Here is a 26,908-nt window from a genome sequence, read left to right as displayed (position 1 = left end):
TGAGGTGCTGCTCCTCCAATTTGTGGTGGGACTCACTCTGGCCATGGAGGAGACCCAGGACAGAGAGGTCGGATTGGGAATGGGAGGGGGAGTTGAAGTGCTGAGCCACCGGGAGCTTTGATTTTTCCAGCATATAACCATATAACAATTACAGCATGGAAACAGGCCATCTCGGCCCTACAAGTCCATGCCGACACAACTTTTTTTCCCTTAGTCCCACCTGCCTGCACTCATACCATAACCCTCCATTCCCTTCTCATCCATATGCCTATCCAATTTATTTTTAAATGATACCAACGAACCTGCCTCCACCACTTCCACTGGAAGCTCATTCCACACCGCTACCACTCTCTGAGTAAAGAAGTTCCCCCTCATGTTACCCCTAAACTTCTGTCCCTTAATTCTGAAGTCATGTCCTCTTGTTTGAATCTTCCCTATTCTCAAAGGGAAAAAGCTTGTCCACACCAACTCTGTCTATCCCTCTCATCATTTTAAAGACCTCTATCAAGTCCCCCCTTAACCTTCTGCGCTCCAGAGAATAAAGACCTAGCTTATTCAACCTATCTCTGTAACTTAGTTGTTGAAACCCAGGCAACATTCTAGTAAATCTACCCAAGCATCTGCAGTTCTCTCTTAAACAAGAGTCTATTAAATGTTGTTATAGTACCTGGTTCAAGTACAGGGCCTGTCTCACTTACGCAATTCTTTCGGCGACTTGCCGGCATCCATCATGGTCACAGCAGGCCGCCGAACATGTTCAACATGTCGAAAATCCAGCGGATCAAACCTGGGTCTCTGGCGTTATGAGGCAGCCACACTACCTGCTGCTCCACTGTGTTCCACTCATCAATGTTCAACCGCAGACAACATCTGAGCTGTTAATGGAGCTGTAAAGGGTTAGAAAATAGGACAGGTTTGTGTTTCCCCATCCAGTTATTATCGATTGGCTTCTATTGGAAATATCGTTTATGGTTAAGACTCTTGGACTTTAGTTTCTGAGTTTTTGTTATAGTGCAGGGTACTGATTGGGGATGATCAGCCATGATCACATTGAATGGCGGTGCTGGCTCGAAGGGCCGAATGGCCTACTCCTGCACCTATTGTCTATTGTCTATTTGTCCTTTGACAACAGAGAACAGAGAATTTGAAATGTGTGATGGTGAATCTGGAGGAACTTGTGAGTTTCCAAGTCTCTATCACTGACAGCAGTGTTTATTTACACCAGAACAGCGGAGACATGGTGGTGCAGCTGTAGAGACGCTGTCTAATAAGGTCATAAGCTCATGAGGAATAGGAGTAGATTTAGGCCATTCAGTCCTTCAAGTCTACCCCACCATTCAATCATGGCTGATCTATCACTGCTTCCTGATCCCATTCTCCTGCCCTCTCCCCATAACCCCTGACACCTGTACTTATAGCACCAGGGACCCAGGTACGATCCTGTCTACGGGTGCGGTCTGTACCAAGATTGTACGTTTTCCCCTGTGACCGTGTGGGTTTTCTCCAGGTGCTCTGGTTTCCTCCCACACTCCAAAGAAGTTGCTGGTTTGTAGATTAGTTGGCCCTCTTAGTGAAATTGCCCCCTAACAGGGCTTTCGAGCCAGCACTGCCCTTCAATGTGATCATGGCTGATCATCCCCAATCAGTACCCCGTTCCTGCCTTCTCCCCATATCCCCTGACTCCGCTATCTTTAAGAGCCCTATCTAGCTCTCTCTTGAAAGTACCCAGAGAACTTGCCTCCACCGCCCTCTGAGGCAGAGAATTCCACAGACTCCCAACTCTCTGTGAGAAAAAGTGTTTCCTCGTCTCCGTTCTAAATGGCTTACCCCTTATTCGTAAACTGTGTGACCCCTGGTTCTGGACTCCCCAACATCGGGAACATGTTTCCTGCCTCTGGTGTGTCCAAACCCTTAATAATCTTATCTGTTTCAATAAGATACCCTCTCATCCTTCTAAACTCCAGAGTGTACAAGCCCAGCTGCTCCATTCTCTCAGCATATGACAGTCCCGCCATCCCGGGAATTAACCTGGTGAACCTACGCTGCACTCCCTCAATAGCAAGAACATGTTTCCTGCCTTTAGCGTGTCCTATATTTGAATGGCGGTGCTGGCCCGTAGCTACTCCTGCATCTATTTTCTACGTTTCGATGTTTCTATATCCCTGGCCCTTGCTGTCGTCCTGAGGGTTTGCGATGTATTTTTGACAACAGATAATGTGCATTCCACCAGCGCTAATTGATGGCAATGGTTTAACTGTGGTTTGAGAGCTGTTATTGATATATTCACAGATAGAGCTGTATCTTGAATTGTTAATGGGTCTATGTGACTCATTGTGTGAACACACAGACCAAACAGTGTTGGAGTCACTGATATTATTCAAGATTAGATTGCCGCTTAATCTACTCTGCTCTTTAGCACCAGTCCAGTCAGTGCCCAGATTAACATAATCCTAACTAGTTCCACTGTCGACCTGGTGAGTTTCATTGTCCGTTTAACTTGTTCTCCTAAAATCATTCTTATAGAAACTTACAAAATTCTTAAGGGGTTGGACAGGCTAGATGCAGGAAGATTGTTCCCGATGTTAGGGAAGTCCAGGACAAGGGGTCACAGCTTAAGGATAAGGGGGAAATCCTTTAAAACCGAGATGAGAAGAACTTTTTTCACACAGAGAGTGGTGAATCTCTGGAACTTTCTGCCACAGAGGGTAGTCAAGGCCAGTTCATTGGCTATATTTAAGAGGGAGTTAGATGTGGCCCTTGTGGCTAAGGGGATCAGAGGGTATGGAGAGAAGGCAGGTATGGGATACTGAGTTGGATGATCAGCCATGATCATATTGAATGGCGGTGCAGGCTCGAAGGGCCGAATGACCTACTCCTGCACCTAATTTCTATGTTTCTATGTTTCTATAAGCGATGGGGAACAGAATTAGGCCATTCGGCCCATCAAGTCTACTCCACCATTCAATCATGGCTGATCTATCTCTCCCTCTTTAAGGGCCTGTCACACTTTCACAACCTAATTTTCGGCCTTTTTTTACTCACACCCCTCTCCCACCCCCCCCCCAAGAAAAAAGCACCCAAAAAAAATAATATATGATCTTGAGTGAGATTGCAAAATTAAGGTAGGTTTTAGAGCTATTATATTTTCTCCTCCATATGAATAATATCAAACAATTGGAAAACTGCTTTCTTTTCCTTGTAAACTATACTGAAAAATATGAATTCCATAGTTTGTGACATAAATTACACATTTGGAAAGTGGTGAAATCATTGGCCAAAGTCAGCATGGATTTACGAAAGGTAAATCATGTCTGACAAATCTTATAGAATTTTTCGAGGATGTAACTAGTAGCGTGGATAGGGGAGAACCAGTGGATGTGGTGTATCTGGACTTCCAGAAGGCTTTCGACAAGGTACCACATGAGAGATTAGTATACAAACTTAAAGTACACGGTATTGGGGGTTCAGTATTGATGTGGATAGAGAAATGGCTGGCAAACAGGAAGCAAAGAGTAGGAGTAAACGGGTCCTTTTCACAATGGCAGGCAGTGACTAGTGGGGTACCGCAAGGTTCAGTGCTGGGACCCCAGCTATTTACAATATATATTAATGACCTGGATGAGGGAATTGAAGGCAATATCTCCAAGTTTGCGGATGACACTAAGCTGGGGGGCAGTGTTAGCTGTGAGGAGGATGCTAGGAGATTGCAAGGTGACTTGGATAGGCTGGGTGAGTGGGCAAATGTTTGGCAGATGCAGTATAATGTGGATAAATGTGAGGTTATCCATTTTGGTGGCAAAAACAGGAAAGCAGACTATTATCTAAATGGTGGCCGACTAGGAAAAGGGGAGATGCAGCGAGACCTGGGTGTCATGGTACACCAGTCATTGAAAGTAGGCATGCAGGTGCAGCAGGCAGTGAAGAAAGCGAATGGTATGTTAGCTTTCATAGCAAAAGGATTTGAGTATAGGAGCAGGGAGGTTCTACTGCAGTTGTACAGGGTCTTGGTGAGACCACACCTGGAGTATTGCCTACAGTTTTGGTCTCCAAATCTGAAGAAGGACATTATTGCTGTAGAGGGAGTGCAGAGAAGGTTCACCAGACTGATTCCTGGGATGTCAGGACTGTCTTATGAAGAAAGACTGGATAGACTGGGGGCAAATATGCATCAAGCCGATAGCGTAATCGTTAAAGAGTTACAAGATAGCTTAATTGATAAAGAGCTGAGAAGAGGAATCGGAGCTGCCAAGGGAAGGTACTCTGAGAAGTTGAGGAGCAAGTTCTCAGCTAGTGACTCTTCTTCAGTTTGGAAGGGCATGCAAGAAATCACCAGCTATAAGAGGAAAGCCCCCCCGCTCTTTGGGCAATCGTCAGCTGACGAACGACGTGAATGAGTTTTACTGCAGGTTTGAAAATCAGAAACGTAACCCTGGTACCCCCTCCCCAACAAACACAGCCAGACCCCAGTCTGCAAAGAATGGACCCTGCACCCTCTCCTTCCCATTCACCACCTCACACCTACTTAAGGCAAGACTCCAGTATGGACCCTTTCCCACCCCAACCAACACTTCACACCCACTCACAGCCTGACCTCAGTCTGCAAAGACTGGGCCCTTCTACACCCACCCCACTCCAATCACCACTTCACACGCAATTACTAGTTTTTAACCAGTCCCTGCTTGCTTCAAAGTCTCCACTATTGTCCCTGTACCCAAAGAGGTAAGGATTACTGGTCCAAAGGACTACAGGCTTGTCGCACTGACCTCTGTAGTCATGAAGACCGATGAAAGGCTTGTGCTGGCCAAGCTGAAAAATATCACAATCCCTCTGCTGGACCCTCTGCATTTTGCATATTGGGTCAATAGATCTGTGGATGATGCAGTCAATCTGGGACTGCACTTCATCCTCCAGCACCTAGACCGCCAGGGAACCTATGCGAGGATTTTGTTTGTTGATTTTAGCTCTGCATTCAACACCATTGTGCCAGAGCTACCACGCTCCAAACTCTCTGAGTTGACTGTGCCTGAACCCCTCTGTCGGTGGATCACCAGCTTTCTGACGGACAGGAAGCAGCATGTGAGGTGGGAATGCATATCTCGGACCCGCAAACGCTCAGCATAGGAGCATCGCAAGATGCGTATTCTCCCCCTCCTCTACTCTCGCCACACCAATGACTGCACCTCCACAGACACCTTTGTCAAGCTTCTCAAGTTTGCCAATGACACAACCCTGATTGGACTGATCCAGGATGGGGATCTCTGTACTATTTTCAGTTTGACATCTTTCCTATAACATGGTGCCCAGAACTGAACACAATATTCTAAATGCAGTCTCGCCAACGTCGTATACAACTGCAACATGACCTCACAACTTCTATACTCAATACTCTGACTGATGAAGGCCAAAGTGCCAAAATACTTTTTGACCACCTGATATACCTGCGGCACGACCTTCAAGGAACCATGCAACCATCAACCATTCCTCTGCCCACCTGGCTAATTGACCCAGTTCCTGCTGCAATCTTTCACAACCATCTTCACTATCTGCAAAACCGCTCACTTCTGTATCATCAGCAAACTTGCTAATCTTGCCCTGTTCTGTGACGTTTTACAGAGTGCTGGAGTAACTCAGCGGGTCGGGCTGAGTAAGGAGGTTGGGAGGTCATGTTGCAGTTGTTGAGGCCGCATTCAGAGTATTGTGTTCAGTTCTGGGCACCATGTTATAGGAAAGATGTCATCAAACTGGAAAGGGTACAGTGAAGATTTATGAGGATGTTGCCAGGACTAGAGGGCCAGAGCTATAGGGAGAGGTTGAGTAGGCTGGGACTATTTCATCGAGTGCAGGAGGATGAGGGATGATCTAATAGAGGTGTATAAAATCATGATTTGAATAGATATGGCTGAGTCTTTTGCCCAGAGTAAGTGAATCGAGGAGCAGAGGACATAAGTTTAAGGTGAACGGCAAAAGATTTAATAGGAATCTGTGTGGTATGTTTTTCACACAAAGGGTGGTAGGTGTATGGAACAAGCTGCCCGAGGAGGTAGTTGAAACATAGAAACATAGAAATTAGGTGCAGGAGTAGGCCATTCGGCCCTTCGAGCCTGCACCGCCATTCAATATGATCATGGCTGATCATCCAACTCAGTATCCCATACCTGCCTTCTCTCCATACCCCCTGATCCCCTTAGCCACAAGGGCCACATCTAACTCCCTCTTAAATATAGCCAATGAACTGGCCTCAACTACCCTCTGTGGCAGAGAGTTCCAGAGATTCACCACTCTCTGCGTGAAAAAAAGTTCTTCTCATCTCGGTTTTAAAGGATTTCCCCTTTATCCTTAAGCTGTGACCCCTTGTCCTGGACTTCCCTAACATCGGGAACAATCTTCCTGCATCTAGCCTGTCCAACCCCTTAAGAATTTTGTAAGTTTCTATAAGATCCCCTCTCAATCTTCTAAATTCTAGAAAGTATAAACCAAGTCTATCCAGTCTTTCTTCATAAGACAGTCCTGACATCCCAGGAATCAGTCTGGTGAACCGTCTCTGCACTCCCTCTATGGCAATAATGTCCTTCCTCAGATTTGGAGACCAAAACTGTACGCAATACTCCAGGTGTGGTCTCACCAAGACCCTGTACAACTGCAGTAGAACCTCTCTGCTCCTATACTCAAATCCTTTTGCAATGAAAGCTAACATACCATTCGCTTTCTTTACTGCCTGCTGCACCTGCATGCCTACCTTCAATGACTGGTGTACCGTGACACCCAGGTCTCGCTGCATCTCCCCCTTTCCCAATCGGCCACCATTTAGATAATAGTCTGCTTTCCTGTTTTTGCCACCAAAATGGATAACCTCACATTTATCCACATTATACTGCATCTGCCAAACATTTGCCCACTCACCCAGCCTATCCAAGTCACCCTACAGTCTCCTAGCATCCTCCTCACAGCTAACACTGCCCCCCAGCTTAGTGTCATCCGCAAACTTGGAGATATTGCCTTCAATTCCCTCATCCAGATCATTTAATATATATTGTAAATAGCTGGGGTCCCAGTACTGAGCCTTGGGGTACCCCACTAGTCACTGCCTGCCATTGTGAAAAGGACCCGTTTACTCCTACTCTTTGCTTCCTGTTTGCCAGCCAGTTCTCTATCCACATCAATACTGAACCCCCAATGCCTTGTGCTTTAAGTTTGTATACTAATCTCTTATGTGGGACCTTGTCGAAAGCCTTCTGGAAGTCCAGATACACCACTTCCACTGGTTCTCCCCTATCCACGCTACTAGTTACATCCTCGAAAAATTCTATAAGATTCGTCAGACATGATTTACCTTTCGTAAATCCATGCTGACTTTGTCCAATGATTTCACCACTTTCCAAATGTGCTGCTATCCCATCTTTAATAACTGACTCTAGCAGTTTCCCCACTACCGATGTTAGACTAACTGGTCTGTAATTCCCCATTTTCTCTCTCCCTCCCTTCTTAAAAAGCGGGGTTACGTTTGCTACCCGCCAATCTTCAGGAACTACTCCAGAATCTAAAGAGTTTTGAAAGATTATTACTAATGCATCCACTATTTTTGGAGCTACTTCCTTAAGTACTCTGGGATGCAGCCTATCTGGCCCTGGGGATTTATCGGCCTTTAATCCATTCAGTTTACCCAACACCACTTCCCGGCTAACCTGGATTTCACTCAATTCCTCCAACTCCTTTGACCCGCGGTCCCCTGCTATTTCCGGCAAATTATGTATGTCTTCCTTAGTGAAGACGGAACCAAAGTAGTTATTCAATTGGTCCGCCATATCCTTGTTCCCCATGATCAATTCACCTGTTTCTGACTGCAAGGGACCTACATTTGTTTTAACTAATCTCTTTCTTTTCACATTGAGGCAGGGACTATCGCAACATTTAAGAAACAGTTAGACAGGTACATGGATAGGGCAGGTTCGGAGGGATATGGATCAAACGTGGGCAGGTGGGACTAGTGCAGATGGGACATGCTGGGCCGAAGGGCCTGTTTCCACACTGTATCACTCTATGACTATCTTTCCCTCTCAAACCCATTCTCCTGCCTTCTCCCCATTACCTCTGGCACCCGTATCAATCAAGAATCTATCAATCTCCTCCTGAAAAATGTCCATTGACTTGACCTCCACAGCTGTCTGTGGCAATGAATTCCACAGTTCACCACCCTCTGACTTAAGAAATTCCTGCTCATCTCCTTCCTAAAGGAATGTCTTTTAATTCTGAGGCTGTGGCCACTGGTCCTAGACTCTCCCACTAGTGGAAACATCCTCTCCAAATCCACTCCATCCAGGTTTTTACCAGGCTGGGACAGACGACAACAGCTTCACACTGTGTCCCAAACCTTGTGTCCTGTCCTGCATCACCCAAGGCAGCAGAGATATTATCGGAGAGGGTAAGCACCGTAACAAAGTAGCTCACGATGGTTTGGGTAACATTCAGGAATATCGATGCATGTCACCATGAATATTTCTGAAGAACGGTCTTGACCCGAAATATAATCTATACCATTTCTCCAGAGATGCTGCCTGACCCACTGAGTTACCCCAGCACTGTGTGACATGTCATCGATCAATGTTCTCCACAGATGCTGCCTGACCCACTGAGTTACTCCAGCACTCTGTGAAACGTCGCCTATTCATATTCTCCGCAGATGCTGCCTGACCCACTGAGTTACCCCAGCACTTTGTGACTATTTTCCCTTCACCCATCTGCCCAAGCCCACTCTTCCCGTTCCTTTCCTATGTTCCTTTCCACCCATAAACCTCTCTCTGCCTTTACATTTCACTCTTCTTTCAAATCTGCTCTACTTATCTACATGCATGTTTCTACTTCACTTTTTAGTTATAGAATGATGCAGTGTGGAAACAGGCCCTTCAGCCCAACTTGCCCACACCGACCAACATGTCCCATCTAAACTAGTCCCACTTACACGCGTTTGGCCCATATCCATCTAAATCTGTCCTATCCATGTACATGTCCAAATGTCTCTTAAACAGTAGGATCGTCCCAGCCTTAACTACCTCCTCTGGCAGCTCGTTCCATACACCCAGCACCCTTTGTGTGAAAAAGCTACCTTTCAGGTTCCTGTTAATTTTTGAAAATTGGTCATAAATTTGGTGAGAAAATGCTCCAAAATAAGGCTCAGAATGCATCAGAGAGCATCTAAAAACCCCGGCATCGAGGGACTTCACGCTTCACGCACGTGATGTGCGCAGCGCGCATGTTATTTCACATTAAGTTTTTTGCAATCGTGTCATGCCACCCCCCTTTTTGAAAAGCTTCGTGCGGGCCTGTTACTCGTGGACATTTTTCATCAGGCTAGAAAAACGCCCCGACCTACTTGATGCCACGAGTGCCTACGACCAGCATCACGACCTACCTACGATCTCGTGACGAGTATGAGTCGAGGGCAAACTCGGCAGAGGTCGTGAATTTAAGTCGTGAAAGTGGGACAGGGCCCTTAACCCCATTCCCCTGCCTTCTCCCCATAAACCCTAACACCCATAGTAATGAAAAATATATCTATCTCTGCCTTAAAAATATCCACTGACTTGACCTCCACTGTGACAAAGAATTCCACAGATTCACCACCCCGTGACCACAGACATTTCTCCTCTTCTCCTTGCTAAAAGAACGTCCTTTAATTCTGAGGCTTTGACCTCTAGTCCGGGAGGTCATTTGTTCTATATCTCTCCACATCACCATCTATATCTCTCGTTTCTCTTTCCCCCGACTCTCTGTCTTAGGAAGGGCCTCGACCAGAAACGTCATCCATGCCTTCTCTCCAGAGATGCTGCCTGTCCCGCTGAGTTACTCCAGCACTCTGTGTCTATCTTCGGTTTAAACCAGCATCTGCAGTCCATCCAACATTCCTTAACATGACCTTTATCAGCTTGGTAACATTTTCCGAATTTGGTTCTGGGTTTTTGACCGGAAGAAAGACCAAGTGGATGTGAGTTTCCTTAACCCTCTCCACCCCAGGAATCACGGCTTGTAAGTGGAGCGTTGCAGTGATATGGAAGTGATATGAGGACTGCGCGGCACGGTGGCGCAGCTGGTAGTACTGATGCCTCACCGTGGCATAGTCAGCTATTCATACAGCATGGAAACAGGCCCTTCAGCCCAATTTTCCCATCCCGCCCAACGTGCCCCAACTGCACTAGTCCCACCTGCCCATGTTTAGTCCACACCCCTCTAAACCTCATCCTAACTAACACTGGTGTCACTTTGGTAGAGTTGCTACCTCACAGCGCCAGGGACACGGGTTCGATCCTGACCTCGGGTGCTGTCTGTGTTCAGTGTAGTTTTTTGTCACGTGTACCAAGGGGTACACGGACGGGACGTGGAAGGACGGGAAGCCAAAGCGACGAAGTGGAAGCCAAATAACCGAATGGGCGCTAGGCCCAAAAGCCAAATAACGGACATGACGTCTCTGGGGGCGGGGTTTATCAGTGATTGGTCCAGACCCTCCCTCGTCCATCACATCACTGGCCGGGGGAGACGGGGGGGATTTTAATTTCCTTCGCTGATTTTGGAACATAGAAACATAGAAATTAGGTGCAAGAGTAGGCCATTCGGCCCTTCGAGCCAGCACCGCCATTCAATATGATCATGGCTGATCATCCAACTCAGTATCCTGTACCTGCCTTCTCTCCATACCCACTGATCCCTTTAGCCACAAGGGCCACATCTAACTCCCTCTTAAATATAGCCAATGAACTGTGGCCTCTACTACCTTCTGTGGCAGAGAGTTCCACAGAGGATTATTTTTGTAAGCGGTGATCTAACAGAGCGCTTGGGATTAAGAAGCTGAAATCTCTCTCTCTCTCTCGTTCCCGTCCCCGGAGACGTGTTGCCCGTTATTTGGCTTTTCGCCGTTGCGCCCGTTCGGTATCTTGGCTTCCGCTTCTCGTCCTTCGACCCTCCCCGTCCGCGCACGTGCGCCGAGGTACCGTGTAAAGCTTCTTGTTGCGTGCGTGCGTGTGTGCCAGTCAGCGGAAAGACAACACATGATTACAATCGAGCCGTTCACGGTGTTTAGATACATGATGAGGGAATAAGGTTTAGTGAAGAAATGTTGCTGCCGGAGTAGAGGTTTAAGAGTGCGCTGCCATTGTAATATGTGGTTGTAGATCTGCCTCTGTGGCCAGCACGCAAATAGTCGCCAGGGCTGGCCGCCATCTTGCTGTAAGAGATTAATTTAGGAAGGAGATGGGGGCGGTGAGTCTGTGGAATTCATTGTCACAGAGGGTTGTGGAGGTCACGTCAATGGATATTTTTAAGGCGGAGATACAATCGATAGATTCTTGATTAGTACGGGTGTCAGGGGTTATGGGGAGAAGGCAGGAGAATGGGGTTGGGACGGAAAGATAGATCAGCCATGATTGAATGGCGGAGTAGGCCTAATTCTGTTCCTAAATTAAGAAAAAAACAGACTCTATTACGGGTGGCACAGCGGTAGAAACATAGAAACATAGAAATTAGGTACAGGAGTAGAGGCCATTCGGCCCTTCGAGCCTGCACCGCCATTCAATATGATCATGGCTGATCATCCAACTCAGTATCCCGTACCTGCCTTCTCTCCATACCCTCTGATCCCCTTAGCCACAAGGGCCACATCTAACTCCCTCTTAAATATAGCCAATGAACTGGCCTCAAACTACCCTCTGTGGCAGAGAGTTCCAGAGATTCACCACTCTCTGTGTGAAAAAAAGTTCTTCTCATCTCGGTTTTAAAGGATTTCCCCTTATCCTTAAACTGTGACCCCTTGTCCTGGACTTCCCCAACATCGGGAACAATCTTCCTGCATCTAGCCTGTCCAACCCCATAAGAATTTTGTAAGTTTCTATAAGATCCCCCCTCAATCTTCTAAATTCTAGAGAGTACAAACCAAGTCTATCCAGTCTTTCTTCATAAGACAGTCCTGACATCCCAGGTAGAGTTTCCGCCATACGGCAAAATGCAGCTCCAGAGATCCGGGTTCGAACCCGACTACGGGCGCTGTCTGGACGGAGTTTGTACGATCCCCCCTCGTGACCTGCGTGGGTTTTCTCCGAGATCTTCAGTTTTCACCCACACTCCAAAGACGTACAGATTTGTAGGTCAATTGGTTTGGTGTATGTGTAATAAATCCTCCCTGATGTGTGTGTGTGTGTGTGTAGGGTAGTGTTAGTGTGCGGGGATCGCTGGTCGGCGCGGACTCGATGAGCTGAAGGGCTGGTTGCACGATGTATCTCTCAACTAAACTAAACTATAGTCTACGGCCAGGATATCTAAATAAAATTACCTGGGAGCTGCAGGCTATATTCTGTAAGCTTCCTCATGGTTTACTCTGCTTTGATAAATCTCTTATTTCTACAATGCTGGCAGATCTAAATGGTGTATCATGAGCAGGTCATTCTATGTACCTTCTTAACTATATCCCATTTAATCCTGTTAGCCAACGTATTAAAACCTAATGCTGTCTCCATGTCAGATCCCCTGTCTGCTCAACTCGCTAACCTGCAGCGGCCACTTTCATAACTTCATAAGTGATAGAAGCAGAATTAGGCCATTCAGCCCATCAAGTCTACTCCACCATTCAATCATGGCTGATCTATCTCTCCCTCCCAACCCCAATCTCCTGCCCTCTCCCCAAAACCCCAGACATCCGTACTAATCAAGAATCCATCTATCTCTGCTTTAAATATATCGACTGACTTGGACTCCACAGCCTTCTGTGGCAATGAATTCCACAGATGCAATAGACAATAGACAATAGGTGCAGGAGTAGTTCGTTCGGCCCTTCGAGCCAGCACCGCCATTCAATGTGATCATCCCCAATCAGTACCCCGTTCCTGCCTTCTCCCCATATCCCCTGACTGCTATTTTTAAGAGCCCTATCTAGCTCTCTCTTGAAAGTATCCAGAGAATCTGCCTCCACTGCCCTCTGAGGCAGAGAATTCCACAGACTCACCACTCTCTGTGATGCTCCACTAAGGTCAGCCATCGTCCTCCGCCTGTTCCACCGTTGAGGTCTTGGTCGGATTGCTCTTTGTCAGAGACCTCCCCCTCGACCTTACCGCCATGGGTGGCCCTACCAGGTCGGTTGGCAGCCCGGCCAGCTGTCCGACCTTCGGACCTTCGCTTACCGCCGACACCACCACCGCCCCTCCTTCTCACGGCCGATCATCGGTTCACGGGTTGGACGGGGCGCCGGACTTTGCGCGCGGCCCGGGGCAAAACTCCTCAGCTGGCCCGCCGGCTGGGCTTTGTGTACAGTCCAGCACCCGGGGCCAACTCATCATTCACCCAGACACGGCCCAGTCGGTCAACGAATTGTCGTCGGGAATTTGTCCCTTTGTCCCTTATTTGGGAGTGAGAACGTTGGCGACCCAAGCTACATGACTTCCCAACTTCTATACTCACTGAACATGTTGCAACATAAGCAATTAGACACTCAGCAAATGCAATGGCCACTCTTGCCCCCCCCCATTAAAATGGGGTTTGTGGAGCTGTGCTGGGCAAATCACCTTGCCAGAGAGGGTCCCAAGCTTCAAAGATTGGAAAAATTATTTTCTCTAAAAACAAAATCTAGCTGGAAAAAGTACCGAGAAGATTTACAAGGATGTGAGAATTGATTTGTGAATTAAGGGACTGAAGTTTAGGGGTAACATGAGGGGGAACTTCTTTACAGAGATAGGTTGAATAAGTTAGGTCTTTATTTTCTGGAGCACAGAAGGTTAAGGGGGGACTTGATAGAGGTCTTTAAAATGATGAGAGGGATAGACAGAGTTGATGTGGACAAGCTTTTCCCTTTGAGAATAGGGAAGATTCAAACAAGAGGACATGACTTCAGAATTAAGGGACAGACATTTAGGGGTAACATGAGGGGGAACTTCTTTACGCAGAGAGTGGTGGCGGTGTGGAATGAGCTCCCAGTGGAAGTGGTGGAGGCAGGTTCATTGGTATCATTTAAAAATAAATTGGATAGGCATATGGATGAGAAGGGAATGGAGGGTTATGGTATGAGTGCAGGCAGGTGGGACTAAGGGAAAAAAAGTTGTTCGGCACGGACTTGTAGGGCTGAGATGGCCTGTTTCCGTGCTGTAATTGTTATATGTTTTTATGGTTTACTCAGAGAATGGTAGCTGTGTGGAATGAGCTTCCAGTGGAAGTGGTGGAGGCAGGTTCGATTTTATCATTTAAAAATAAATTGGATAGGTATATGGACGGGAGAGGAATGGAGGGTTATGGTCTGAGTGCAGGTAGATGGGACTAGGTGAGAGTAAGTGTTCGGCACGGACTAGACGGGCCGGGTGGCCTGTTTCTGTGCTGTAATTGTTATATGGTTTGATGGATGTTGCCAGGACTAGAGGGTGTGAGCTTCAGGGAGAGGTTGAGCAGGCTGGGTCTCTATTCCTTGGAGTGCAGGTGGATGAGGGGTGACCTTATAGAGATGTACAAAATCATGAGAGGAATAGATCGGGTAGATGCACAGAGTCTCTTGCCCAGAGTAGGGGAATCGAGGACCAGAGGGCATAGGTTCAAGGTGAAGAGGAAAGGATTGAATAGGAATCTGTGGGGTAACCTTTTGACACAGAGGGTGGTTGGTGTATGGAACGAGCTGCCAGGGGAAGTAGTTGAGGCAGTTTGACAGGCACATGGATAGGACAGATTTAGAGGGATATGGGCCAAATGTGGGCAGGTGGGACTAGTGTAGCTGGGACATGTTGGCTGGTGCAGGCAAGTTGGGCCAAAGGGCCTGTTTCCACACTGTAGGGCTATCTATGACTCTAAATGTAGCCTCACCAATGTTGTATACAACTGCCACGTGACCTCCCAATGTCTCTGCTCGGAGGAAGGTGGATTTAAGGCTTCAGACTAGTTTCGATCGGATGATTTGAGCTGAGCATCTGTAGGGGCCGTGTCGTCTAATTCTGTTCCTGTTAGTCGTGTTCCATCGATGTTGAATCGTTGATGCCTCTGTTGTGCAAAGTGCCGCAACAAAAACCTGATTGTCACTAATGGGTCTGAGTCACCGGGAAACAGGAAATGTAATAAATAGAAAATTATATTATCTGTGTCATGCAGTCAAAAAACTGACCGTTTCCCCCTCAAGGTATGAGATGACTAGTGTTGCCAACGGTCCCGTATTAGCCGGGACATCCAGTTTCTTGGGCTCAATTGGGACGGCCCTTGTCCCGTATTTGACCGCTACTACTCGAGTCGTGTCGGAGCGCCGCGTCCGGTCCCCGCCTCACCCGTCCCGATGTAGTGCAGCCCATGGAGTGCAGCAGCAGCAGCAGCAGCAGCACCTCGCCCGTGGCCCCGTCGGTCGGTCGGCAGCCCGGCCAGCTGTCCGACCTTCGGACCTTCGCTTACCGCCGACACCACCACCACCCCTCCTTCTCACGGCCGATCATCGGTTCACGAGTTGGACGGGGCGCCGGACTTTGCGCGCGGCCCGGGCCAAAACTCCTCAGCTGGCCCCGCCGGCTGGGCTTTGTGTACAGTCCAGCACCCGGGGCCAACTCATCATTCACCCAGACACGGCCCAGTCGGTCAACGAATTGCCGTGGGGAATTTGTCCCGTATTTTGAACTTTTGTCCCTTATTTGGGAGCGGGAACGTTGGCGAGCCGGGAGATGACGGCTGATCGGCATGTTGTTGCCGTTCTAAAGAAGGTCTCCCAACCTTTCTCAGGATAATCGTGGCTGGCACGGTGGCGCAGCTGGTAGAGTTGCTGCCTCACAGCGCCAGAGACCCAGCTTCCACCGTGTGTGTGGGCGGGCGTGTGTGTGTGTGTGTGTGCGTGCTCGTGCGCGCGCGTGAGTGTATGTGCGCGTGTGTGTGCGCGTACGCGTGTGTGTGTGTGTGTGTGCGAGTGTGTGTGCGTGTGTGTGTGTGTGTGTGTGTGTGTGGTGTGGTGTGTGTGTGTGTGCGTGCGTGCGTGTGCGTGCGTGTGTGTGTGTGCGTGTGTGTGTGTGCGTGTGTGTGTGTGTGTGTGTGCACGCATGTGTGTGTGTGTGTGTGCGTGTGCGTGTGTGTGGGTGCGTGCGTGTGGGTGCGTGCGTGTGGGTGTGTGCGTGTGGGTGTGTGCGTGCGTGTGTGTGCGTGTGGGTGCGTGTGGGTGCGTGTGGGGTGCATGTGCGTGTGTGTGTGTGTGTGGGCGTGTGTGTGTGCGTGGGTGTGTGTAGAATAGTTTCTTTATTGTCATTGTAACATGGGCCATGTACAACGAAATTTAAAATGTCAGCCAGTCAGTGCAGCATTCAAACATTTCTAAAGCTAACGAAACATCCACGGTAAAATAATAAAGATAAGCAAATAAATAAAAAATCACAGACAAAGCACGCATACACACCCAACCCTCCATCCTTCTGTCGATTTCACCGTTACCACAGTCCCTTAGTCTGTATCGCCCCTGCGTTCCTTGGCGGCCACATTTAGTGCTTTTATAGCAGTGGGGTAAAAACTGTTTTGTAGTCTATTTGTCCTTGTCCTTGTGGATCTGTACCGTCTGCCTGACGGCAACAGTTCAAACAGGGAGTGTCCGGGGTGGGAGATGTCCTTTATTATATTCTGGGTTTTTTTGGTGCAGCGGGAACTGTGTAGGTCCTCCAAGGTAAGGAGAGGGCAGCCGACAATCCTCTGGGCGTTGTCAATGGCCCTCTGGAGCGCTTTCCTCTGAGCCGCTGTGCAGCTCGTGTACCACACGCATACACAGTATGTTAGTATGCTCTCAATGGAGCACCGATAAAAGGACAGCAGCAGCCTCTGAGTGATGTTGTTCTTCCTGAGCACCCTCAGGAAGTGCAGTCTCTGCTGGACCTTTTTCAGCAGCGCAGTGGTGTTCACGCTCCACGTCAGGTCCTCCTCAATGTGGATTCCCAGGAAGCGGAAATCCGCCACCCTCTCTACACAGTCCCCTCTGATGGTCAGTGGTACCATGTCCGTTTTGTTTTTCCTGAAGTCTATTATTACCTCCTTCGTCTTTGAGGTGTTGAGGAGCAGGTTATTTTCTTCGCACCACACTGTCAGCTGCTCCACCTCATCCCGGTAGGCGTACTCGTCCCCCGCGGAGATGAGTCCCACCACTGTAGTGTCATCCGCAAATTTGACAATGGTGTTGCTGTGGTGGGCGGGGGTGCAGTCATGCGTGTAGATGGTGTAGAGCAGGGGGCTCAGTACACAGCCCTGTGGAGAGCCGGTACTGAGGCTGAGGGCCGTGGATGTGTGATGGCCCACTCTGACTCTCTGGCTTCGACCCGACAGGAAGCTATTTATCCACGTACAGGTGGAGTGTGGAAGTCCCAAGTCCCCCAGTTTGTCCACCAGTTTGTGGGGAAGGATAGTATTAAAAGCAGAGCTGTAGTCCACAAAGAGCATCCGCACGTAGCTCCCCCGCTGCTCCAGGTGAGACAGTGCAGCATGGAGAGCTGTGGCTACAGCGTCCTCTGTGGATCTATTCGCTCTGTACGCAAACTGGTGGGGGTCAAAGCTTCGGGGCAGAAGTGATGTGATGTGACCCCGGACCAGTTTTTCAAAACACTTCATCACCACTGGTGTGAGTGCGACTGGCCGGTAGTCGTTGAGGCTGGAGATGTTGTTTTTTTTGGGCAAGGGGACTATGGTGGAGGATTTCAGACAGGGTGGAACAGTGGACTGGGCCAGAGACTGGTTAAAAATCCTCGTCCAGACTCCAGCCAGCTGGTCTGCGCAGTCCTTCAACACACGTCCAGAGACGCCGTCCGGACCAGTAGCCTTCCTTGGATTGATGGCCCGCAGAGTGCGCCTCACCTCATGCTCCTCTATCTTGAGGGTTAGGCTGCTGTGGACCATGTGCTGTGATGTGGCTGTCTCGGGTGGCTCCACTTCAAAGCGAGCAAAGAAGTGGTTCAGCTCCTCTGCCAGCGAGGCGTCACCTTCAACAGCTCCAAGGTTGGTCTTATAGTTGGTGAGATACTGGATCCCCTGCCACACCTGCCTGCTGTTATTACTGTCCAGGTGGTCCTCTATCTTCCTCCTGTAATTTGATTTGGCCTCTCTGATGCCTCTCTTCAGGTTAGCTCGGGCCGTGCTGTATAAAGCCCTGTCGCCAGACCTAAATGCGGTGTTCCTCTCTTTCAACAGCCGCTGGACCTCCCGAGTCATCCAGGGCTTCTGGTTGGGGTAGACCCGGATCTGTTTGTCCACTGTGACCGTGTCCATGCAGTTTTTTATGTAGCACAGTACACTGTCTGTGAACACCTCCAGGTCCCGGTGTTCAAACACCTCCCAGTTGGTCCTGTCGAAACAGTCCTGCAGCTGCTGAGAAGCACCATCAGGCCAGGTTGTGATGGTCTTTGTAATGGTAGGAGCGGTTTTCCTGAGGGGGGCATATGCAGGAATTAAGAGCAGGGACATATGGTCAGACTGGCCCAGGTGTGGTAGTGGTCTAGCCCTATAGCCCAGCTTGATGTTGGAGTAGACCTTGTCCAGGGTGTTAGCTCCTCTTGTAGCACATTTAACATGCTGGTAGAATTTGGGCAGCATTTTCTTCAAGTCCGCGTGGTTAAAGTCCCCTGCTATGATGTGAACACCGTCAGGATATGTGCTCTGTTGGCTGCTAATGCTACCATACAAATGACCGATAGCCGAGTTAGCATTGGCATCTGGTGGTATGTACACAGCAGTTATCATGACAACAGTAAACGCTCTAGGGAGGTAGATGGGCCTGCATTTAACAGTCACATACTCCAGGTTTGGGGAGCAGTGACTGTCCACAATCACTGTGTTTGTACACCAGGTGTTATTCACGTACACACAGAGCCCCCCACCTCTGCTCTTACCAGAGTCTCTTGTCCTATCATGACGCGTGTGTGGTGTGTGGGTGTGTGCGTGTGTGTGTGTGTGTGTGTGCGTGTGTGTGGGCGTGTGCGTGGGTGTGTGTGCGTGTGTGGTGTGTGTGTGTGTGTGTGTGTGTGTGTTCATTCTGCCTGCGACCATGTTGGCGCTCCAGTTTCTTCCCCGTGGAAACAGACCATTCGGCCCAGTAAGTCCATGCTAACCATCAATTACCTGTTCAGGTGCAGAAGTGCGAAAACGCACACCTCCAGCATCAGGAAGGAACTGCATATGCTGGTTCAAGTTGGAGATAGGCGCAAAATGCTGGAGTAACTCAGCGGTACTGGCAGCAGCTCTGGAGAGAAGGAATGGGCGACGTTTTGGGCCGAGACCCTTCTTCAGACTGATGTCATGGGAGTGGGAGGCACAGAGATAAGGAAGTGTGTAGTTAAGGACGTGTAAGGTGTGAAAACTGAGACTAAGGAGATCAAGGAAAATGTGGAATAGATCATTGTTAGTTGAGAGGAGGTGACAACAAAGCAAACAGACATAAAATGCAAGGTCGACAAAAATGCTGGAGAAACTCAGCGGGTGCAGCAGCATCTATGGAGCGAAGGAAATAGGCAACGTTTCGGGCCGAAATCCTTCTTCAGACTGATGGGGGGTGGGGGGGAGAAGTAAGGAAAAAGGAGGAGGAGGAGGAGGAGCCCGAGGGCTGAGGAAGGGGAGGAGACAGCAAGGGCTAACAAAATTGGGAGAATTCAATGTTCATGCCCGCAGGATGCAGACTCCCCAGGCGGAATATGAGGTGCTGTTCCTCTGATTTCCGGTGTTGCTCACTCTGGCCATGGAGGAGACCCAGGACAGAGAGGTCGGATGGGGAGTGGGAGGGGGAGTTGAAGTGCTGAGCCACCGGGAGGTCAGCTTGGTTATTGCGGACCAAGCGGAGGTGTTCGGCGAAACGATCGCCCAACCTCCGCTTAGTCTCCCCGATGTAAATCAGCTGACATCTAGAGCAGCGGATGCAGTAGATGAGGTTGGAGGAGATGCAGGTAAACCTCTGTTGCACCTGGAACGACTGCTTGGGCCCTTGAATGGAGTCGAGGGGGGAGGTAAAGCGACAAGTGTAGCATCTCTTGCGGTTGCAAGGGAAAGTGCCCGGGGAGGGGGTAATACGAGAGGGAAGGGAAGAATTGACAAGGGAGTTACGGAGAGAGCGGTCTTTGCGGAAAGCAGACATATGGGGAGATGTGGCGAGTGGTGGGGTCACGTTGGAGGTGGCAAAACTGACGGAGGATTATTTGTTGTATGTGCCGGCTGGTGGGGTGAAAGATAAGCTTTGTCCACAATAACCAACCTGACCTCCCGGTGGCTCAGCACTTCAACTCCCCCTCCCATTCCCCATCCGACCTCTCTGTCCTGGGCCTCCTCCATGGCCAGAGTGAGCAACACCGGATATTAGAGGAACAGCACCTCATATTCCGCTTGGGGAGTCTGCATCCTGGGGGCATGAATATTGAATTCTCCCAATTTTGTTAGCCCTTGCTGTCTCCTCCCCTTCCTCAGCCCTCGGGCTCCTCCTCCTCCTTTTTCCTTTCTTCTCCCCGCCCCCCCATCAGTCTGAAGAAGGGTTTCGGCCCGAAACGTTGGCTATCTCCTTCGCTCCATAGATCCTGCTGCACCCGCTGAGTTTCTCCAGCATTTGTGTGCACCTTCGATTGTTCAGCAACTGCAGTTCCTTCTTAAAAACAGAGATAAAATGCAGTTGGAGACAGTCAGACTGGTCGGAGAACTGGGAAGGGGGAGGGGAATAGTCGGGATCAAACCCGGGTCTATGGGGCTATGAGGCAGCAACTCTAACGTTGCACCACCGTGCAGCCCCATTGAAACTGATGAATGCTCTCAACAGTTGCCACGTGTCTTTAGTTTAGTTTATTGTCACGTGTACCGAGGTACAGTGAAAAGCTTTTTGTTGCGTGCTTTCCGGTCAGCAGGAAGACAACACATGATGACAATTGATCCATTTGCTGTGTATATAGACACATGAGAAAGGAATCACCTTTAGTGCAAGGTAAAGCCAGCAAAGTCCAATCAAGGATAGTCCGAGGGTCACCAAAGAGGTGACCACTCTCAGCACCACTCTCTGGTTGTGGTAAGGGCCTGTCCCACCAGCATGCGACGGCATGCGTCTAGCGCGACCAAACGTGGTGGCTTGAGGTGTACGGCCTCGCGGGGCCGGTCCCACTTCCAACCGCGGCGCCGTCTAGAGTTGTGCGGAGCTGGTCCCGACATCATACTCACCAATCAGCTGGGCAGGAGGCGGGCCGACTGAATTTGGACGTCGCACGGCGTTGGGCGGTGACGTCATCACGCAACGGCACGCTGGGCGGTGATGTCATCGCGCAACGCCACGTGCTAGGCGTACGCCGTCGAGACGCTGCGTATGGCCTCAATGCGCCTGCGGGCCGACAGGCCGTTGTCGTGCGGGACTTTCGGACAGTGCGGGATTTTCGGAGCCCCGTGCGATGTCGGGACCAGCCCCGCACAACTCCATACGACCCTGGCGATCGAAGTGGGACCGGCCCCGCGAGGTCCGTACGCCTCAAGCGACCACGTTGGGTCGCGCTTGCCGCATGCAATCGCATGCTGGTGGGACACGCCCTGTAGGATGATTCAGTTGCCTGATAACAGCTCCATCCTGAATCTGGAGGTGTGCGTTTTCACACTTCTGTACCTCTTGCCCGATGGGAGAGGGGAGAAGAGGGAGTGACCCATTCTCCTGTCTTGTCCCAATAGGTGATGTGAAGGAATATGTGAAGGAATGGGGTTTCACCGGGTGCTCCGGTTTCCTTCCACGGTCCAAAGAGACGCGGATTTGTAGATCAAATTACCTCATATAGGGTGGACGAGAAAGTGCGATAACATAGAACTAGTGTGTGGGATGGAACTGCAGATGCTGGTTTAAACCGAAGATAGACATAAAAAGCTGGAGTAGCTCAGATTCAGATTCAGATTCAGATTCAATTTTAATTGTCATTGTCAGTGTACAGTACAGAGACAACGAAATGCATTTAGCATCTCCCTGGAAGAGCGACATAGCAAACGATTTGAATAAATAATAATAAGTGTCCGGGGGGGGGGTGATTGGCAGTCACCGAGGTACGTTGTTGAGTAGAGTGACAGCCGCCGGAAAGAAGCTGTTCCTCGACCTGCTGGTTCGGCAACGGAGAGACCTGTAGCGCCTCCCGGATGGTAGGAGGGTAAACAGTCCATGGTTGGGGTGAGAGCAGTCCTTGGCGATGCTGAGCGCCCTCCGCAGACAACGCTTGCTTTGGACAGACTCAATGGAGGGGAGCGTGGAACCGGTGATGCGTTGGGCAATTTTCACCACTACTCGGCGTCCAGGCAGCATCTCTGGAGAAACGGAATAGGCAATGTTTCGGGTCGAGACCCTTCCCCAGACTGAGAGGGAAATTAGAAATATAGACGGTGAAATAGAGAGATATAGAACAGATGAATGAAAGATATGCAAACAAGTAACAATGATATAGGGTACAGGTCATAGTTATCTGTGGGGTAGGTGCAAATGAGTAACTCAGCAGGACAACAGTGAAACTAAGACAATGACTGGGGTGGGGGAGGGGCAGCGAGAGAGAGAGGGGGGGATGCAAGGGTCACTTGAAGTTGTAGGAATCAATATTCATACCACTGGGTTTTTTAAAAGCTGCCCAAGTGAAATCCAGAAATGGAACAAAGACTGGATTGTCACAGAAATGGATCTGAGTCACTGGGGAACAGGAAACGTCATCAATAGAAACTGGTATTGTCCATATCCTGCGGTTCAAAACCAACACGGGAAGATGTCTAATGTGTTGCGGGGCGAGAATAGTAGACTTAAGGGCATGTCCCACTTACGGGATTTTTTTCGGCACCCGTCAAAGTCTCAGCAGGTGGCCGAACATTTCCAGCATGTTGAAAATCCAGCGGTGACCAGAAAAAGGTACGACTCTTTGGGCGACCGCTGGCGACCATACGGGCGACATGTCGCGGGGTGACTCCAGTACGGGCGTGAGTAGTCGCCCAAAGAGTCGTACCTTGTTCTGGTCGCCGCTGGATTTTCAACATGTTGAACATTTTCAGCCACCTGCTGCGACCATAACGGACGCCGAAAAAAATCACGTAAGTGGGACAGGCCCTTTAGCCTCATTTGGGGCAAGATCCTGTTTGTGTATCTCTAACGTGCGTTTTTAACCTAAACTCTCTCTTTCATAGAAACATAGAAAATAGGTGCAGGAGTAGGCCATTCGGCCCTTCGAGCCTGCACCGCCATTCAATATGATCATGGCTGATCATCCAACTCAGTATCCTGTACCTGCCTTCTCTCCATACCCTCTGATCCCCTTAGCCACAAGGGCCACATCTAACTTCCTCTTAAATATAGCCAATGAACTGGCCTCGACTACCCTCTGCGGCAGAGAGTTCCAGAGATTCACCACTCGATTCACCACTTCTCATCTCGGTTTTAAAGGATTTCCCCTTTATCCTTAAACTGTGACCCCTTGTCCTGGACTTCCCCAACATCGGGAACAATCTTCCTGCATCTAGCCTGTCCAACCCCTTAAGAATTTTGTAAGTTTCTATGAGATCCCCTCTCAATCTCCTAAATTCTAGAGAGTATAAACCAAGTCTATCCAGTCTTTCTTCATAAGACAGTCCTGACATCCCAGGAATCAGTCTGGTGAACCTTCTCTGCACTCCCTCTATGGCAATAATGTCCTTCCTCAGATTTCGAGAACAAAACTGTACGCAATACTCCAGGTGTGGTCTCACCAAGACCCTGTACAACTGCAGTAGAACCTCCCTGCTCCTATACTCAAATCCTCTTGCTATGAAAGCCAACATACCATTCGCTTTCTTCACTGCCTGCTGCACCTGCATGCCTACTTTCAATGACTGGTGTAACCATGACACCCAGGTCTCGCTGCATCTCCCCCTTTCCCAATCGGCCACCATTTAGATAATAGTCTGCTTTCCCGTTTTTGCCACCAAAATGGATAACCTCACATTTATCCACATTATACTGCAGGGATCACATCACAGTTTAAGAATAAGGGGTGGGCCATTTAGAACAGAGATGAGGAAACACTTTTTCACACAAGGAGCTGTGAATCTGTGGAATTCTTTGTGTCAGAAGGCAGTGGAGGCCAATTCACTGGATGCATACAAAACAAAGTGAGTTAGATCCCTTAGGGCTAATGGAGTCGGGGGATATGGGGAGAAGGCAGGAACGGGGTACTGATTGGGGATGATCAGCCATGATCACATTGAATGGCGGTGCTGGCTGGAAGGGCCGAATGGCCTGCTCCTGCACCTATTTTCTACTGCCTATTGTCTATGTATAGAAACACTGCCATGGCAGTGCTCCTGAGATGTCAGCTCACTCATCTAGAAGCAATCTATCCGTCTGCAGCTATGCAGCACTAACGGATTACAAGTGGCATTGATAAATGATAGCCATACTTTGCTAAAACAAACATGTCAAACAAACCAAACTGGCGCAGAGACCCAGCGCTCTTTAGGAAAAGGCTCTCAGTTGTTGTCATGTCTACAGCCTGATTAGCATGTAACTTGTGCACAGTTCCACTGAAGCATTCTTAGACTGAAGAGATACAGCGTGGAAACAGGCCCTTTGTGAGGCCACAGAGACATACAGAGTCCTACCGTGTGGAAACAGGCCCTTCGGCCCACCGTGTCCTTGCCGACCAGCGATAATCCCGTACACCAGCACCATCCTACACACTAGGGACAATTTATAAGGCGTCACATCATGTTTAAGAAAGAACTTCAGATGCTGGAAAAATTGATGGTAGACACGAATGCTGGAGAAACTCAGTGTGTCAGGCAGCAACTATGGAGCGAAGGAAATAGGCATAACATCATTATCCTACAGCAAGGAACCAGGCCCTTCGGCCCAACTTGCCCATACCATATAACCATATATAACCATATAACAATTACAGCACGGAAACAGGCCATCTCGTCCCTACAAGTCCGTGCCGACCAACAATTTTTACCCTTAGTCCCACCTGCCTGCACTCGTACCATAACCCTCCATTTCCTTCTCATCCATATGCCTATCCAATTTATTTTTAAATGATACCAATGAATCTGCCTCCACCACTTCCACTGGAAGCTCATTCCACACCGCTACCACTCTCTGAGTAAAGAAGTTCCCCCTCATGTTGGATGATTAGCCATGATCATATTGAATGGCGGTGCAGGCTCGAAGGGCCGAATGGCCTACTCCTGCACCTAATTTCTATGTTTCTATGTTACCCCTAAACTTCTGTCCCTTAATTCTGAAGTCATGTCCTCTTGTTTGAATCTTCCCTATTCTCAAAGGGAAAAGCTTGTCCACATCAACTCTATCCCTCTCATCATTTTAAAGACCTCTATCAAGTCCCCCCTTAACCTTCTGCGCTCCAGAGAATAAAGACCTAACTTATTCAACCTATCTCTGTAACTTAGTTGTTGAAACCCAGGCAACATTCTAGTAAATCTACTGGCCAGCATGTCCCAGCTACAATTTGCACTGAGCCTCATTCTGTCATTGGAGGAGAGATTGTCATTCACTTTGACAGCATATATATATATATTTTTTTAAATGATACAAAATCCACTGCTGCCGGGGTTCCAGAGAAGGCAGGAACGGGGTACTGATTGGGGATGATCAGCCATGATCACATTGAATAATGGTGGTGCTGGCCAGAAGGGCCGAATGGCCTACTCCTGCACCAATTGTCTATTGTGTATTGGTTCAAAGACCCATCTGTGCCCTGATAAAGGAAATGATTCAGAAAAACATGTGGGCTATAGGTCTTTATTACGAGAAGATCAGTGAAAGGCCTGGATAGAAACATAGAAACATAGAAATTAGGTGCAGGAATAGGCCATTCAGCCCTTCGAGCCTGCACCGCCATTCAATATGATCATGGCTGATCATCCAACTCAGTATCCCGTACCTGCCTTCTCTCCATACCCTCTGATCCCCTGGCCACAAGGGCCACATCTAACTCCCTCTTAAATATAGCCAATGAACTGGCCTCAACTACCCTCTGTGGCAGAGAGTTCCAGAGATTCACCACTCTCTGTGTGAAAAAAAAGTTCTCCTCATCTCGGTTTTAAAGGATTTCCCCCTTATCCTTAAGCTGTGACCCCTTGTCCTGGACTTCCCCAACATCGGGAACAATCTTCCTGCATCTAGCCTGTCCAACCCCTTAAGAATTTTGTAAGTTTCTATAAGATCCCCTCTCAATCTCCTAAATTCTAGAGAGTATAAACCAAGTCTATCCAGTCTTTCTTCATAAGACAGTCCTGACATCCCAGGAATCAGTCTGGTGAACCTTCTCTGCACTCCCTCTATGGCAATAATGTCCTTCCTCAGATTTGGAGACCAAAACTGCACGCAATACTCCAGGTGTGGTCTCACCAAGACCCTGTGATAGAGTGAAAGCGGAGAGGATGTCTCCACTGATGGGAGAGTCTAGAACCAGAGGCTATAGCCACAGAATAAAAGTATGTACTTTTAGCAAGGAGTGGAGGAGGATTTTCTTTCTTCAGAGGGTGGTGAATCTGTGGGATTGATTGCCACAAACGGCTATGGAGGCCAAGTCAGTGAGTATTTATTTTTAAGGCAGAGATGGACAGATTCTTGACTGCTAATGGTGTCTGGGGTTATGGGGAGAAGGCAGGAGAATGGGGTTGAGAGGGAGAGATAGATCGGCCAGTAGGAGTAGACTTGATGGGCCGAATTGCCTAATTCTGCTTCTTGAGCTTATGAACTTATGATTTGAGTATTTAAGAAGGAACTGTAGATGCTGGAAAATTGAAGGTAGACAAAAATGCTGGAGAAACTCAACGGGTGCAGCAGCATCTATGGAGCGAAGGAAATAGGCAACGTTTCGAGACGAAACGTTGCCTATTTCCTTCGCTCCATAGATGCTGCTGCACCCGCTGAGTTTCTCCAGCATTTTTTGTCTACCTTATGATTTGAGTACATGAGTGGTTAGAAGGC

At 48.9% G+C, this 26,908-nt stretch overlaps 1 protein-coding gene across 2 annotated transcripts in view; it reads left to right on the top strand.

Moving 5' to 3' along the window:
- The window catches only part of nlgn4xa (neuroligin 4 X-linked a), a 193,658-nt gene that overhangs the window by 116,202 nt on the left and 50,548 nt on the right, over nucleotides 1–26,908 (top strand). The gene's annotated exons all lie outside the window — the stretch shown is intronic.

This window comes from Leucoraja erinacea, unplaced genomic scaffold, assembly GCF_028641065.1.
Source record: "Leucoraja erinacea ecotype New England unplaced genomic scaffold, Leri_hhj_1 Leri_164S, whole genome shotgun sequence".
Taxonomy (NCBI): Eukaryota; Metazoa; Chordata; class Chondrichthyes; order Rajiformes; family Rajidae; genus Leucoraja; species Leucoraja erinaceus.
This window is presented reverse-complemented; position numbering and strand designations above follow the sequence as displayed.